The sequence below is a fragment of the Schistocerca nitens genome, chromosome 7 (assembly GCF_023898315.1).
Source record: "Schistocerca nitens isolate TAMUIC-IGC-003100 chromosome 7, iqSchNite1.1, whole genome shotgun sequence".
Lineage (NCBI taxonomy): Eukaryota > Metazoa > Arthropoda > Insecta > Orthoptera > Acrididae > Schistocerca > Schistocerca nitens.
This window is the reverse complement of record NC_064620.1, coordinates 590,799,984-590,816,878: the sequence shown is the minus strand read 5'-3', so window position 1 is coordinate 590,816,878 and position 16,895 is coordinate 590,799,984. Positions and strand designations below refer to the sequence as shown.

The window sequence follows — 16,895 nt, the reverse complement described above, 5'->3', positions numbered from 1 at the left end:
CTGTTGCAGCGTGATTACCTGTAAATACCACATTAGTGCAATAAATGCTCAAAATGATGTCCGTCAGCCTTAATGCATTTGGCAATAGGTGTAACGACATTCCTCTCAACAGCGAGTTGTTTGCCTTCCGTAATGATCGCACATGCATTGACAATGTGCTTACGCATGTTGTCAGGCGTTGTCGGTGGATCACGATAGCAAATATCCTTCAACTTATCCCACAGAAAGATATCCGAAGACGTCAGATCCGGTGAACATGCGGGCCATGGTATGGTGCTTCAACGACCAGTACACCTGTCATGAAATATGCTATTCAATACCGCTTCAACCGCACGCGAGCTACGTGCCGGACATCCATCATGTTGGAAATACATCGCCATCACGATAGCAAATATCCTTCAACTTTCCCCACAGAAAGATATCCGAAGACGTCAGATCCGGTGAACATGCGGGCCATGGTATGGTGCTTCAACGACCAATACACCTGTCATGAAATATGCTATTCAATACCGCTTCAACCGCACGCGAGCTACGTGCCGGACATCCATCATGTTGGAAATACATCGCCGTTCTGTCATGCAGTGAAACATCTTGTAATAACATCGGTAGAACATTACGTAGGAAATCAGCATATATTGCACCATTTAGATTGCCATCTGTGAAATGGGGGCCAATTATCCTTCCTCCCATAATACTGCACCGTACATTAACCCGCCAAGGTCGCTGATGTTCACTTGTCGCAGCCATCGTGGATTTTCCGTTTCCCAACAGTGCATATTATGCCGGTTTACGTTACCGCTGTTGGTGAATGACGCTTCATCGCTAAATAGAACGCGTGCAAAAAAATCTGTCACCGTCCGTAGTTTCTCTTGTGCCCAGTGGTAGAACTGTACACGACGTTCAAAGTCGTCGCCATGCAATTCCTGATGCATAGAAATATGGTACGGGTGCAATCGATGTTGATGTAGCATTCTCAACACCGACGTTTTTGAGATTCCCGATTCTCGTGCAATTTGTCTGCTACTGATGTGCGGATTAGGCGCGACTGCAGCTAAAACACCTACTTGACATCATCATTTGTTGCAGGTCGTGGTTGACGTTTCACATGTTGCTGAACACTTCCTGTTTCCTTAAATAACGTAACTATCCGGCGAACGGTCCGGACACGTGGATGATGTCGTCCAGGATACCGAGCAGCATACATAGCACACGCCGGTGGGCATTTTGATCACAATAGCCGTACTTCAACACGAAATCGACCTTTTCCGCAATTGGTAAACGGTCCATTTTAACACGGGTAATGTACCGCGAAGCAAATACCTTCCGCACTTGCGTAATGTTTCGTGATACCACGTACTTACACGTTTGTGACTAATACAGCGCCATCTGTCACAAAGGGAAAAAAGTGGACCAGCTAAAACATTCTTATTTCTATACGTATTACACGAATATGTAATAAAAACGGGGGTTCCTATTTTAAAAAACGCAGTTGATATCCGTTTGAGCGATGGCAGCGGCATCTAGCGGGCCAACCATAGCGCAATCTGGTTTCCCCCTTCAATCTAGATGTTTCGTTCTTTGTAGTTTTTTAGTTTGATGCTTATTTCGTGAGATATTTGTCCCGGCCACTATCAATGGACCACCCTGTATATATAACCCAAGAATCCGCTTCCTCAGAATTGGTCTGATATTTTTAAAATCATTCACTTAATGTATCACGAGAGACATGATAAGAATCTGCTTCCTTCATCGGATCGAGTTGTTAAATACGATCCCAGAAGCGTGTGTCAGAGCCATTTTTGTCAGTATTCCTGGAGCAGCAAACACACACCGATCGCGTCGGGTAGTGCGCATGCGGTACAGTATATCCTGCGTGCTATGCGCCGTGCTGGCACGAGGTTTCTACTGAGACCTCATGTGCTCAGGTGAGTAGTGTGCGCCCGTAATATACACCGTGACGTTAACCGTTCGCGAGGCGTTAATTACCTCCGTAACTTAGGCGATCGCATGACGAACTGCCGGCAGCGAAACGTCGATGTGCTACTGCGTACGGAGTGGGACAGCCAGCTAACGGGACGTGACGTCACGTCCGCCTATCACTACTTACTCTTCTCTCGCTCTCTCTCTCTCTCTCTCGCTCTCTCTCTCTCTCTCTCTCTCTCTCTCTCTCTCAGTTCCTCCTCTCAACCTCTTAATGCCTTCTTTCCAAATGACGGCGGATATTAATTTTGCTTGGTTTCGTAAGAGTGTGGAAATAATGAATGAACAGATTCATGAGTAATCGGAACTCTTGGAAACAATCGTGTAAATGTACATTTCACTAATAGCATCTTCATCTAATTAAACTGCAAGTACAGCCTTTAGATCCGGATAACTTAGCAGTTTCTTCTCTGGAAAGTTTCAATAACATTTTTTGATTAGTCTAGGATTGCGGATGCGTTAATATTAACTGAAAAATACTAATCGAAAAAGTATCCGAGAGATGTGAAACAAAATGAGTTTCAGTAGCTGGGAGTCCTATTTTATTATAAAATTTTTTCTTCTCGTGATTATTACCTGCCATTGTCACCTTTATCGGAGGTCACCTCAGAATCTTGCTTGCTCTTCTTATCAGAATCTTGTTTGTTCTTCTTATTCGAGAAATTTATTCTCCCAGATCGCATAAAAATACGTAATGATTACTAGTTTCATCGAAATTAAATGGCCACCTTCAGATCATATATATTCCTATCATTTGTATTCTACTTTAAGGTAATTCGTTTATCAAATAATTGATTCTTAACGTGACTCTGGTGTATACTTAGAGAGACAGTTTCATGGGTGTACCGTAGTAACTTTGATTGTGTTTTACTTAAGGAACCGTTCGGAATAGGGCAAAGGTGCAAACTGATCCTTTCCTCTGGATGAGCGCTACATCTTGTCTCATCCAAGAACACTGACCACTCCTCCTCGGTCAGACAGTATAAGGTAGCTCCGCTTACGTCGTCCACTGTTATACTCGCTAAAGTTTTATAGCCTGTACCAACAGATGTAGAACCTTCCGACCGTACTCTTAAAGTGATTATGCAAACCGAATGACTCGTAAGAAAACTCGGAGGTTGCTAAATCATCAGATAAAACGTGTGGATCGGAATGCGACCTCTGTTGCCGGCTCTACTCCGCTCATTACGGAAATCTGTGTTACAAAGAAACCATTTACACAGATCATATGCATCGGAACCGATACTAGTTGGACGGGAAGGCCAATTATTTTCATATTTCGTGCCTTGACGTCGTTAGGGCAGCCGAGTTTGACAACGTCCGCAGAGAGCTAATGAAAAACCATCGCCACCAGCTGGCGCCGCTGTACGCTGCAAATTAAAACGACCCGACCGTGGGCTGCAGCTCCGCCCGCCCGAGCTCCACCCACCACCGGAATGTCACTCGCTTGTTCAGTTTCTCCAGCTTTTCCCCTGATGACGCTAAACGTTGCAAATACAAGATTCCATTACTTGGTGGACTTTCACCAAGGATCCTCAGAACATGATGAACTATTGTGAATGCTTTTACTCGCTACGAATATCGGTTACGCAAATTGCCACACCGAAGGGGAAATTATAACGCACAAATACGAAAGCAGACTGCAGAATTGTATGGCCATATTGGTTTTACTTACACATGACGGCGATAAACACTTGAAAAGGTCTTAAAAATTGCTCAAATGGCTCTGAGCACTATGGGACTTAACATCTGAGGTCATCAGTCCCCTAGAACTCAGAACTACTTAAACCTCACTAACCTAATATAACATACATCCATGCCCGAGGCAGGATTCGAACCCGCGACCGTAGCGGTTGTGCGGCTCCAGACTGAAGCGCCTAGAACCACTCGGCCGCACCGGCCGGCCAAAAGGTCTTACCGTCTGCACGAGATATTTAAAGAAGCACTTCTCTGAAACCCCTTAATTACCTCCCATTCTGGCAGAGGTTCTTAAATTTGGCTCAAACATGCCTGAAACCTTCCTCTGAATGATGGAAAAGTGTTGTGCCCTGGGAGGTCACCCTCGCCCTAGGTCTGGAAGACGCTTCAAACAGCAAGATCCCAACGCATACGAAAGATGGCCAGAGCTCACAAGTTCTAGTGAGGTGTAAAACGGGTTAATGATGCCACATTAGCAGTAGAGTTAACCACAATTCTTCCCAATACAATGGTGCGCGTGTCCCACGATGGAAAGGACGTCACGTCCACCCTTACACACATTTAACCCTTATCGTGCCATCTCTGAGATGGAGGGCGAGGAAAACATTTCAGACACAATCGAGATGAAAATGCCTCATGTGGTGGGATAAAGTGGGTCAGTGAAAACAGACCTTCCCTTGGAAATTCATTCACAAACTTTGCATCTACGTAAACGGCAGTTCGCATTGCGATGAGCAAGACGTCATCGTTCTTGACAACATGGGACACTACTGACGTACGATTCAACCCTTCAACAAGGACATCGTGGGCCTGCAACCCCGTTGAACGTAATCGCGCCCCTTTGGAGTGCAGAGTGACTGCAAATTTTGCCCTGATGTACAGTGTGGGATCACTAACTATAGTTCAAAATAATTCGACGAAATCTGAACGTGACCCAAAGCCGTTTTTTCAGTTCTGTTTCACAGGGGTGTGCGACATCAAAACATGCGTGAGCGAAAACGCAAAAGGTCCTTCTAACAACCCACACAAGTGCAGCAACAACTTCGGTGCCACCTGCAAATTTTTGTTGGGCACTTTAAAAGAGTCCTACACAGAGACAGCCATTCACTGATTGCTTAGTTGTCGTGTTACAGGCAACCATTTCGAAACACCTCAGCTGAAACACAAATCTCCAGGTGTCAGACAGCCAAATACGTACCAAATATTGTATGTCGATAGAGTATCAATCACAACTCCGATTTAGTTAGTAGTATGTGGTGTCATCCAGCAGAACGGGCGTAAACGTTATTTAAACAACACGAGAACTATGGATCACAGGTAAAGCGTAACTGTGAGAAAGTAATAAGCATTAAAATTAACGCAATACGTGCCCTGGGTCGCAAAAAAGAAGTCTTTTGACCTAGGTTTCGGCACTACTACGATTGCCTTGATCAGACGTAAACACTCAAACTGTCATGTCACGTATAAAACTAAATATCAGGTGATAAAACGTAGTCACAAAATTTTTTAAACAGAAAACATAGAAGGCAAGCCACTACGGGCTGCTCACACGTGTCGAGCTACCGTAGCATGAGTCTGATGCTACCGTAACTATTGCTTCAATTGTACTTTCTAAACGGTCTCTGAAAGTGCAGCCATGTTCAGAATCAGAACTTTAAAAAATACGCATTGGCTCCGTGAGGAAGTTGGTAGAGCGTTAGATCGTCGTACCGAGGGTCCTGGGTCTAAACCCAAATGATGGCAAATTTTTGGCTGTATTTTGCGTTAAAGTGTTATATGGGACTATTAATACTTCCGCAAGTGTGATACAGTTGTTTTTATTTGTATTGGTCCGATTGTTCATGTTCATTAATCGGAACTACAAGTGCACTAGCTGCTTCATCACGTGTGGTTTTTGTTCCATCCCATTTCCCGCGGAACACCACACTTATCTATAGGTTTGCCACTTTCAACTAACGAAGCGAACGCAGACTGCCAAAAGAACATTGCTACAAACTCCAAAAGTCCTTTTATTTGCCAGGAAAATGTTCTCCCATGTAACAGTTTCACTTGTAAACAGTTATAATTATTGTGATCAGTGGGGTTTTAGCAAGGGACCTCTGGTACGACGACCTCACACTGTACCAAATACCCCATGCGATATCTGCGAAACTTTTACTCACAGATACGCTTTCCCTCTGCTCCGTATTTCTGGTGTTACTTTTAATTACTATTTACGCATGTTCTACTGGACGACAGCACATAGCACTAACGAAATCGGTGTTTTGGTTGATGCTATATCTACACACAACGTTTCATACCGATCTGAGTGTCTGACATCTGGAGGTTTGGATGTGAGTTGCTCTACGTCGCTGAACTAACACCTGTTCGTTTCATGCAAAATCTACGGGGTGACTTCATTCAAGTACTTATATGATAATGAAATGTATGGACAATGGAGAATAATACACATATCGTAACAAGTGGAGAATAATTTAAGCACAGTTAAAATTTGTGAATCGAATGGGTTTTGCACCACAAGCAAGTTGACAATGCTCCTAGTATTACGACTCATTTTCAGCAAAGTAACGATCTTGAAAGTTAGGGGTCAGTTTCACTCCATCCCAGTCTATTAAGGTACGAGCAAGTTCCTCTGCTCTTTCATTTCCTTAATCTTCCGTAACAGCTCAAACGAAACACTATATTGCACAAGCAATACTCACTAACACGAAACTAACGGAAAGTACCATAATATTGTGCTAGAGTTAATGATTGTATAGTGTGACCCACTTATCTTGATCAACACAAATAACGCATTGCACAGAAGCGAAATAAAAAAATATATCAAGAAAACGTGGTTTTGCTACTACAGGAACATTAACTAGTATGGTCGCCTTTTTTGTAACTTTATTGGTGTTCAAGATACCAACATCGGTACATTGTTTTTAAAAAGGACCAAATGTTTTCTGTTCGGAAATTCACTTGTTCTCCTCGAGACTTGCTCAGCAGCGCACCATTAAGGTAAACATGATGAACACAACACAAAATTTACTTTGAATTCGCTGAACTAGTGCACAGTTCATGTGTCCTGGTTAATGTAACTTGTCCACTTGACGGTAAACAAACGGGAACTCTAAAGAAATGCCGGCCGGTGTGGCCGAGTGGTTCTAGGCGCTTCAGTCTGGAACCGCACAACCGCTACGGTCGCAGGTTCGAATCCTGCCTCGGGCATGGATGTGTGTTATATTCTTAGGTTAGTGAGGTTTAAGTAGTTCTGAGTTTTAGGGGACTGATGACCTCAGATGTTAAGTCCCATAGTGCTCAGAGCCATTTGAACCAAACCTAAAGAAATACACATCGGTCATTCAATCCGTCTTGTTCACTCGAAGGTTTCTTTGAGTACAATGAGTATCACAGAAAGGAAGACGTAGGAGTACAAGGAAAAATTGAGAGCATCAGTTGCTGATGCTGTAGAACCTGTGACTACAGAAACAGCAATCAATCAGTTTTTTGAAACATCCATTTATTCCGTTAACTAGCTTTCGTTTCTTTTCAGGCTGATTCTCAGATGGGTTACATGAGAGTTACTTGTTTATTTCCACAGTGTAATGCCCGGTATTGGCTCTCTAACGAGATGATAGATAAATAGACTTTGATGTATCACAATGAACAATGTTTACACAGCGAGTTTGATCGAAAAATGTACTCCGTTACTCACTACGACAGCATGGGTGTTTATGTAACAGCTACACACGAGGCAACTTTCATTGTAATTGTCAGTTGCCCACAGATCATTCATTTTTCACTAAAAAGGGAAAAACTCCACATCGCAACCACCCCCACCCACTCCCCCAGATTTAGTGGCAAAATGGCCCAATCGATAGCTCGTTGAAAACAGAACACAGATCAAGCATGAAAACAAGAAGAAGGGGTACTGAACTGTAAAGAAAGAAGCAAAATAGAAGCAGCGAACTGTCCAAGCTCAAGATGTGCAACATCGAGCCAACAGCAAGAACCACGGCGAGGTGGTGGTGTGGTAATGGTGTTAGACCGCAAAGCAGAGGGTCCCTATTCAAACCTCCCCGTGCCCCATTTTCTTTTTTTTTTTAAGAAATTTATGAACTATCTATCCGGTCACTGACGTGTCTGCCCTCCTCCTGTAGTCTTGGCAATTGTTACGCTATACGTTGGTAATAGCATATTAGTCATATGATAGGAATATACTATCGTCGCAAGTAAATGTGATGAACAGCAGGCGTGATGCCTCATAGACAACTCACTGAAATGAAAACTACAAGTAAACGGGTGTGAACTATGTTACAACGAAGGAATTCAAGAGTTCAAATGGTTCAAATGGCTCTGAGCACTATGGGACTTAACAGCAATGGTCATTAGTCCCCTAGAACTTAGAACTACTTAAACCTAACTAACCTAAGGACAGCACACAACACCCAGCCATCACGAGGCAGAGAAAATCCCTCACCCCGCCGGGAATCGAACCCGGGAACCCGGGCGTGGGAAGCGAGAACGCTACCGCACGACCACGAGATGCGGGCGGAATTCAAGAGTCAGAACTTCCATACCAGAACGCGAAATGCATAAAATGTGGTAATTGTGTAAGACGAATAGGAGGTACGAACGTCTGGACGTCTCTTCGTTACACTTCGCTGTTGCAAACGGACGTTACATTACGATACAGACACAAATTTGAATGCAGCGAACATCAAAGAGCGGACGGACAGTTCATAATTTTATGAGAAAAAAAGATAAATAAAAGCGGGGCATTAGGAAGACCTGAACTCAGATCTCCCTCTTTGCAGTCCAACACTATGACCACATGATCACGACACACAGGCTTCAGAATCGCTCGATGCTGCACATGTTGACATTGAACCGTTCACTGTTTCTACTTTGCTTCTTTTTACCACAGTTGAGTACACCTTCTTCCTGTTTTCATGCTTAACATGTGCTCAGTTTTGGCTGGCTGTCCAGTGGGCCATCTAATCACTACATCTGAGTGGGTTGTGATGGGGAGTTTCCGTTGTGAAAAAATGGTTCAAATGGCTCTGAGCACTATGGGACTCAACTGCTGTGGTCATTAGTCCCCTAGAACTTAGAACTACTTAAACCTAACTAACCTAAGGACATCACACACATCCATGCCCGACGCAGGATTCGAACCTGCGACCGTAGCAGTCGCACGGTTCCTGACTGCGCGCCTAGAACCGCGAGAGTTTCCCTTGTAGGTATGTAAATATGTTTGTAAATATATTCCGACTGCCATGATAAATCGCCAGCGTCAGCATGTGCGGTACAGTTGGTGTATGTTACCAAGATTTTCACTCAATGATGCAACATGGGTCAGAGACAGTTTATTAATTTCGTGTGCATATGACACAAGCGACGTTTGGCCAAAAACTTTGATCTGAATATCGACGCCGAAAAATATGTTAATAATGTCAGGTGTCTTGTGAGTTGCGATATTCCAACAAGTCCTGAGAACTTGCAGGAAAGTGCCGTTGTTGCTTGTAATTAACTCAGCAGGTACCGATGGGAGAATTGATAAACTCTTTCATCCAACGCTTTGACCATTATAGTCACCGTCTTACTGCTTCTGAATTTTCTACCTCTTGCTGTTCTGACAGTGGATTTCAGTACTGCGAAATGATATTAAACATCCAAGTTTCTGTTTCTCATTAAGGTGAACGTTGTGATTACTTGAATACTGTATACGTTTTTGAACAGGTTTTTAAGAGAGAAAATCGATAGCCGAAGAGAAAATATAAGGGGTGTTAACGAAGACATTCTGCTGCTCAGATCTTCGTACGTAAGAATGACAGTCTTTCCGGCTAACGTCCCAGTGGTAGGTAAAAATTTGCTTGATACAGTTTTCATTTTCCATCTGGACAAAACACCACTATGTGCGGTCAAAAGCAATAGGACACACACTATACCAAAATGAGCAAAGCGGGAACTAATGAATAATGCACCTGTTACTTTGTAACAACGCGGTGTGTGAACACTTAGTATGTTCGAGAAACAGTCCAAGTGATGCTACAGCGTATTTAGTCAATTACTTGCGCTTCGCCGGCCGGAGTGACCGTGTGGTTCTAGGCGCTGCAGTTTGGAGCCGGGCGACCGCTACGGTCGCAGGTTCGAATCCTGCCTCGGGAATGGGTGTGTGTGATGTCCTTAGGTTAGTTAGGTTTAATTGGTTCTAAGTTCTAGGCGACTGATGACCTCACAAGTTAAGTCGCATATTGCTCAGAGCTTTTACTACTACGACCTTTCTCCCCCTCCACCCTTTAACTTTACCTTTCGTACATGGTACGTGGGAGGAGCAGCTGCCTGTCTGTCTGCAAACTACCGTACGAGCTTCTTTTTTTTGTTTTTTTTTTTTGTTGTGGTTAAGTGGGAGGAAGGAATATGCTGCCAGACTTTTCAAACGGCTACTCTCAAGATCTCAACAGTACGTCTCTCCTCGGTGCAGGACGTCACACTAGAAGCGACTGTAACAGAAGTTTGTTGTTGACGTCCGTAGCAGGCTGGCACTTATCAAACGAAACCGTGACGAAAGAGCCATTCTTCAGTGGAACTTCTCTATCTTCTCTGTTACTCAGATGCGATTATCAGGAGCTCGTAATGAGGAAAACCTTCCTTCGTTGGATCTTTTCTGTTTCTTCTGCAGAGAAGTTAAAATAAAGCTGACCAGGGAAGTATTTCATGCGCCTTCACATAGGCAACTCAACTGACATCATCCGTGGCCAGTGTGGATGACGTAGTTTGGTCTGCCCAAGTTACGGTGCAACTTACATTACTAATAACAACTGCAGATGACGTACTCTGCGTTACCCAAATTACGACGAAGAAAACATCAAACCTAACAAGATCAGCTGATGTAGCCTGGGTTGCCCAACTTAAGGTGCAAGAAATATTTCTCAGTCCAGTTTTGTTTTACCCACGCCCCATTTCTCAAGCAAAATTATCGTAATATCAAAGTACTTATGAATTCATAGGCCCCAGTAGGACGTGAGATTAAGTTGATAATCACACCCATCGCCAGAGCAGCTGGACTGACTGTATCATTAATAATATATTGGAATTATTTAACTATCAAGTAATGTTGAACCCTTATTATGCCTCTACATCAGTTTAATATGAATTGTAGCGCTTCTTTATATCAGTCTCATTCTTCTAATGGATAAATTTTAATGAAAATGAATCTTTCACTTTGAAACTTGTTCTGCTCTGTTCCTCGCAAATTACAGTTGTGTACCGGCTCTCAGAAGCAAATTTCATTGTCAAGACGTTTAAATTGTGCACAGATCAGTCAGCAAAATGCATTACCCTGGAAAGACAAAGTTCCAGGTTCGACTCAAAATCCAGCACTATCTTTTAATCTGGCAAGAAATTTTCTAAATTTTAATCGTTTACATATGTTTACAACTAAATGTGTTTCTAACAGCCATGACACCATACTGAATGTCGCTGACTATTTTGGCAGAAGGTCAGCAAGTGTTATAAGAGACGAGGAAGTAGCGGTACAACGGATTCGCCTGCTTAACGAAGAACGCAAAGAGAAAGACTGGGTTGGGGGAAAAAAACGACCCGCTCGGTGTTGCTTGTGAAGTGCCATTAAACGGGCGGCTGACACAGGTAAGGAGGCGTGAACCCAGCGCGCGCAGCACTTTCTCTCTAATTGGTTGGGGGTGGATGGCAGCGCGTGAGGCGACTGGAGCTTGGCTGGCAGTGGCGGAACCCCAACCTACCCTCCCACTCCCCCGTCAGGAAACAGGGCCGGGTGGAATCCGGTCACATGGGCTCTGTTAGCGTCTGCCGCTGCCTCTGGCATCATTCCTTTCAGGACAGACGCAGCCGCTGCCTCTGGGCGAACGTAATGGCGCGGAACCGTCCCCAATGACGCGCTCTAAATGTGGACCCGGAGGCGGAAATAAACAGGACGCGCCAGCGGAGGAACACGAAACGAGGTGCTCCTCACGATACGACATTCTGCTCCTGGGGAATAAGCTAGTGTGCAGTGAAAGCTCCGAGTACCCGAAGGGCATAATATTCGTTCGCCATGGCACCTCGATATTGCAAAGTATTATGCCTTAAGTGTAAATTGCTTCAGATACCAATGGAAAAAAAGACTGAGTGTGTCATTTGATGGAAAGAAAATCGTAAAAAATTAAACAACGAGTCATCTGATAACGTTGCATGTAATAATGGAGTTTGAGGTGACGTGGGATTTCACTAGGTGAAGGTAACATTTTTTCCTCTCTCTTAGGGTGACTCCAGTCGTTCCGATCCTGTTTCTCATCCCTTCTCCGTAGGTTTGTCGGAGTTAGGGTATTGTGTATATCGAATGATTTTTTTAAATATTTTGTCTCCCATGAAAGGTCTCAATTCATCGATTGTGATGATGATGGATTACATTCCTTGAAAAAATACTATAACAAAATATTTCTTAAATCTATACTTATGTCAAGACGCAGATTTTCACACATCTTCAGTAGGCGCAATAGATTTATATAGTCGATTTTATCGACTGCATTTTGAACGCTGGAACTGCACTGTGCAAAACAATAATTAATTTCCAGAATGGCAGAGCACTTTCCCGCGAAAGGCATAGGTCCCGAGTCCGAGTCTCAGTCCGGCACACAGTTTTAATCCACCAGGAAGTTTCATATCAGCGCACACTCCACTGCAGAGTGAAAATTTCATTCAGGAAACATCCCCTTGGCTGTGGCTAAGCCATGACTCCGCAATATCCTTTCTTCCGGGAGTGGTAGTTCTGCAAGGTATGCAGGAGTGCTTCTTCGAAGTTTGGAAGGTAGGAGACGAGGTACTGGCGCTGTGAGGACGGGTCGTGAGTCGTGCTTTGGTAGCTCAATTGGTAGAGCACTAAACCGCGAAAGGCAAAAGTACCGAGTTCGAGTCTCGGTCCGGTACACAATTTTAATCTGCCAGGAAGTTTCAATAATTAATTTTCTTGCCAAGTTTACCGGGTCGCTTATTTAAATTTAATTGATAGGTCCACTTTCTTCTGTAGGTTGAAAAACAAGGAGCTACAAGCTACAGAACTTTGAATAAACGTTAATGTACAACTCGCGAAAAGTGTTTTAATGATCCAACGCGCTGTGACAAAGATTTCCGTCAACGATCAGTAACGATGGTCGCAACGACATTTGTTGTCTCTGCTATGGGTTCATAATACGAGCCATCAGGCTTTCGCAAAAGGTATGTTCCAATCATGGCTCTCGGGTCTGCTGGCGTACCATGTTTCGTGTCTCAGACAATATTTCCCAGAGGTAACTGCTCAGCATCTTCAAGTGGTTGCTGCAGATTACTGCTATTGATGTTAATCACGCTATAACGGTCTTCTAACGGATGTCACTGAGAAAACAGTAGGGATACCTAAGGAAAAACTTGGAAAGGGGATTAACGATCAAGAAGAAGAAATAGAAAGTTTTTCAGAATTACAGTGTAGTGCAAAAATCAGAGACACCAAAGGACTTAAAATAAAAGTTGAGCAGTGTGTATAGTGTCCTGGAAAGAAAGAATATGAACAAAACAACTGGAGTGGGCAACATTAATCAGGAGATGCATTGGGAAATAGGTCCTAGTTGTGTGAGTGGCTCGAAGACTTCGTCAGTAACAGAGCCCAGTATGTTGTGTTTGACGGTGAGCGTTAATCAGAGACAAGGGTATCATGAGGAGTGGCCCCAGAAAGTGCAGAAAGTGTGATAAGGCCGCTGTTACTTTCTGTATACGTAAATGACCTATCGGACAGGTTGGGCAGCGATCTGCGTTTGTTTGCTTATTGTGCTGTGGTATATGGGAAGGTGTCGTCGTTAAGTGACAATAGGCGGATACAAGGTGACTTAGACAATATTTCCGGGTGGTTCTAAATGCTGCTTCTGAATGTAGAAAAATTTAAGTAAATGCAGATGTGTGGGGAAAACCTTTAACATTCGGATACACTATTAGTAGTGAGCCGCTAGGCAGAGTCACATCGATTAAAGAACTAGGCGTGACCCTGCAAGTCGATACGAAATGAAACGAGCATGTCAGAACTGCGAATGGCCGATTTCCGTTTATTGGGAGAAGTTTAGGAAAGTGTTGTTCGTCTGTAAAAGGAGACCACATATAAGACGCTAGTACGACCTATTCTTGAGTACTGCTCGAGTGTCTGGGATCCTCACCAGGTTGGATTAAAGGAAGACATCAAAGCAGTTCAGAGGCAGGCTGCTACAGTTGTTACCAGCAGATTTGATTAAACGCAAATAGTACAGAGAATCTTCGGGAACTGAAATGGGAATCACTGCAGGGAAGGCGACGTACTTTTCGAGTAGCACTAAGAGAAAATTAGGAAAACCAGCATTTTAGGCTGACTATTAGTGGAACAGGGCACCCTTCGCCACGCACCACACGGTGGCTTGCGTAATACGTATGTAGATGTAGATGCAGAAGCAGCCTAGGAAACAGATTAAGGAATTATGAAAGCAAAATAACTCACACTTGCTGAAACACAGGATCTAAAATGCAAGAAAACGTTCCTGAAAAAGGAAAACTTTACACTGAATATAAATTTAAGTTCAACTAAGTACTGTGTGAGAATATTAGTCTGAAGTACAACTTGAATGTTGAACATCGGATGGCTATTAAATATGATTAATGTGAAGGTACTGAATCGAGCTAAGAAGAGAAGAAACTTTCGGTACAGCTTGATTGAAAATGTGGCATGAAGGACTCGTCAAATTGATACTGGAGGACAGTTGGAGTGTGTGCGTGTCTGTATATATATCTTCTATGTGTATTTGTGTGTTTTGGACGGGCAAGGAGGAGGAGGGAGTCTGTGATAAAAAATGTGCAGCGGAATCCAGGTTTGAGTGATGTAAGCGTGCGCATGAAAGTTACAGTAGTTACGTGGAGACGATGAGTCGAGCAAGATAGGCTAGAGTGGAGAACTACACCGAGTGAGTCTTCCTTAGAGGCAACTATAACAGTAACAACAGCAGAAGCATTTCCAAGATGGCGCAATCGCAAACGTCTCTGGGGCATTTCGCGCGATTCCTCGGACAACATATCAGTAGCGCATAAAGTCGGGAACTGAGCTAACCAGTGTTGTATTTAGGCGCACGTTATGTAGGCTCCGGTCTTGGGATTCAGCACCACAAAGAGGCACGCATCACGAAAACTGAAACGCAAAAAGTGCCTGTGTTTTAAGTGCTATAGCGCTAGAAATAGAACGGCTTACGCGGCTGTTTCAGACCACGGGTTATGGATTAAATTGTCATTCACGTTTCAAACCATAGGCTCCCTCGTGTCAAATTCGAAATAGCGTCCGTTCAATCACGCCGCTGTTCAAATGGAGATATAGCAAAGATTTTAAGAAGAACCATTTAAGTAGATTTTGACAGTTTGATCTCGTGGAAAGCCCATTTCTCCCACATGTCATTTCACGCAAACCGGAAAACCCTTAATGATTATCAGTTCTTGCACCACACACGGATTCTTTAAGCTTGAAGCTGATGAAACCATATGCAGGTAACATCATACATTAACGAGCTATTGCGGGAAGCGAAAATCGATGTTACGAAACAAATAGCCTATTGAACGCTTATGTCATAGGATGGTCATCCGATCACCAAGAGTGTTCTAGTAAGAAATTCAAGACTCAAAAAACGGATGCATTTCTTTTCTTTTTTGTCAACAGTAGTACGACACCTTCCTCTGTCATTGTGGCGTAGTAATCAGAACTAGCAAAACCCTGCACGTAACTGAAGCCGATAGTTAAAAATACAAAAGAAAAACACATACATTACTCTATTCACATGCTTTTTATATTTTTCTGCGTACTCCATAATTAAGGATCAACACAAAATGCAAAGTAATGGCTCTATAAGAAGAGCAGAAATGCCAACAGACGGTCTTTAATTATTTTAAATCTCTTCAATTCATTATACACAGATCAAAAAAATATTGCATCACCTATGTTCCTAGAGTTCCGAACATGTACAGAAAATTGGAGTAGAGATCAACATAAACATCATTTCCGCCATTTTTATTGCTCATGAAAACCACACATTGCACGTTGTACCACCATACAGCGAGACCTTCGGAGGTGGTGGTCCAGATTGCTGTATACACCGGTACCTCTAGTACACAGTACCATGTCCTCTTGCATTGATGCAAGCCTGTGATCTTCGTGGCACAGTATCCACAAGTTCATCAAGACACTGTTGGTGCAGATTGTCCCACTCCTCAACGGCGATTCGGCATAGATCCCTCAGAGTGGTTGGTCGGTCACGTCGTCCATAAACAGCACTTTTCGGTCTATCATGTTCGACAGGGTTCATGTACGGAGAACATGCCGGCACTCTATTTGAGCGATTTCGTTACCCGGAAGGAAGTAATTCACAAGATGTGCGCAATGGGGCGCGAATTATCGTCCACGAAGACGAATGCCTCGCCAGCATGCTGCCGGTATGGTTGCACTATCGGTCGGAGGATGGCACTCACGTATCATACAGCCGTTACAGCACCATCCATGACCACCAACAGCGTATGTCGGCCCAACATAATGACACCCCAAAACAGCAGGGTACCTCCACCTTGCTGCACTCGCTGGACAGTGTGTCTAAGGCGTTTTGCCTGACCGGGTTGCATCCAAAGACGTCTTCGACGATTGTCTGGTTTAAGGCATATACGACACTCATCCGTGATGAGAACGCGACGACAATCCTGTGCGGTTCATTCAGCATGTTGTTGGGCCCATCTGTACTGCGCTGCATGGTGTCGTTGTTGGAAAGATGGACCTCGCCACGGACGTCGGGAGTGAAGTTGCGTATCACGCACGATTTGAGTCTTAACACGAAGTCTTGTAGCTGCACGAAAAGCATTGTTCAATATGGTGGCATGGCTTTCAGGGTTCCTCGGAGCCATTGTTAGTAGGTAGCAGTCATCCACTGCAGTAGCACACCTTGGGCAGCCTGAGCGAGGCATGTCAATGACAGATCCTGTCTCTCTGTATCTCCTCCATGTCCGAACAACATCGCTTTGGTTCACTGCGAGACGCCTGGACGCCCTTCCTGGCACAAAGTAACAATGCGGGTGGGACCTAACCGCGATATTGATCGTCTAAGCATGGTTGAACTACAGACAACACGAGCCATGTACCTCCTTCCTGATGGAATGACTGGAACTGATCGGCTGTCGGACCCCCTCCGTCTAAT

The 16,895-nt window shown here is 43.9% G+C and overlaps 1 protein-coding gene across 1 annotated transcript in view; it reads right to left on the bottom strand.

Moving 5' to 3' along the window:
* Positions 1-16,895, bottom strand: part of LOC126195022 (uncharacterized) — a 1,313,800-nt gene that overhangs the window by 250,664 nt on the left and 1,046,241 nt on the right. The window lies entirely within an intron of this gene.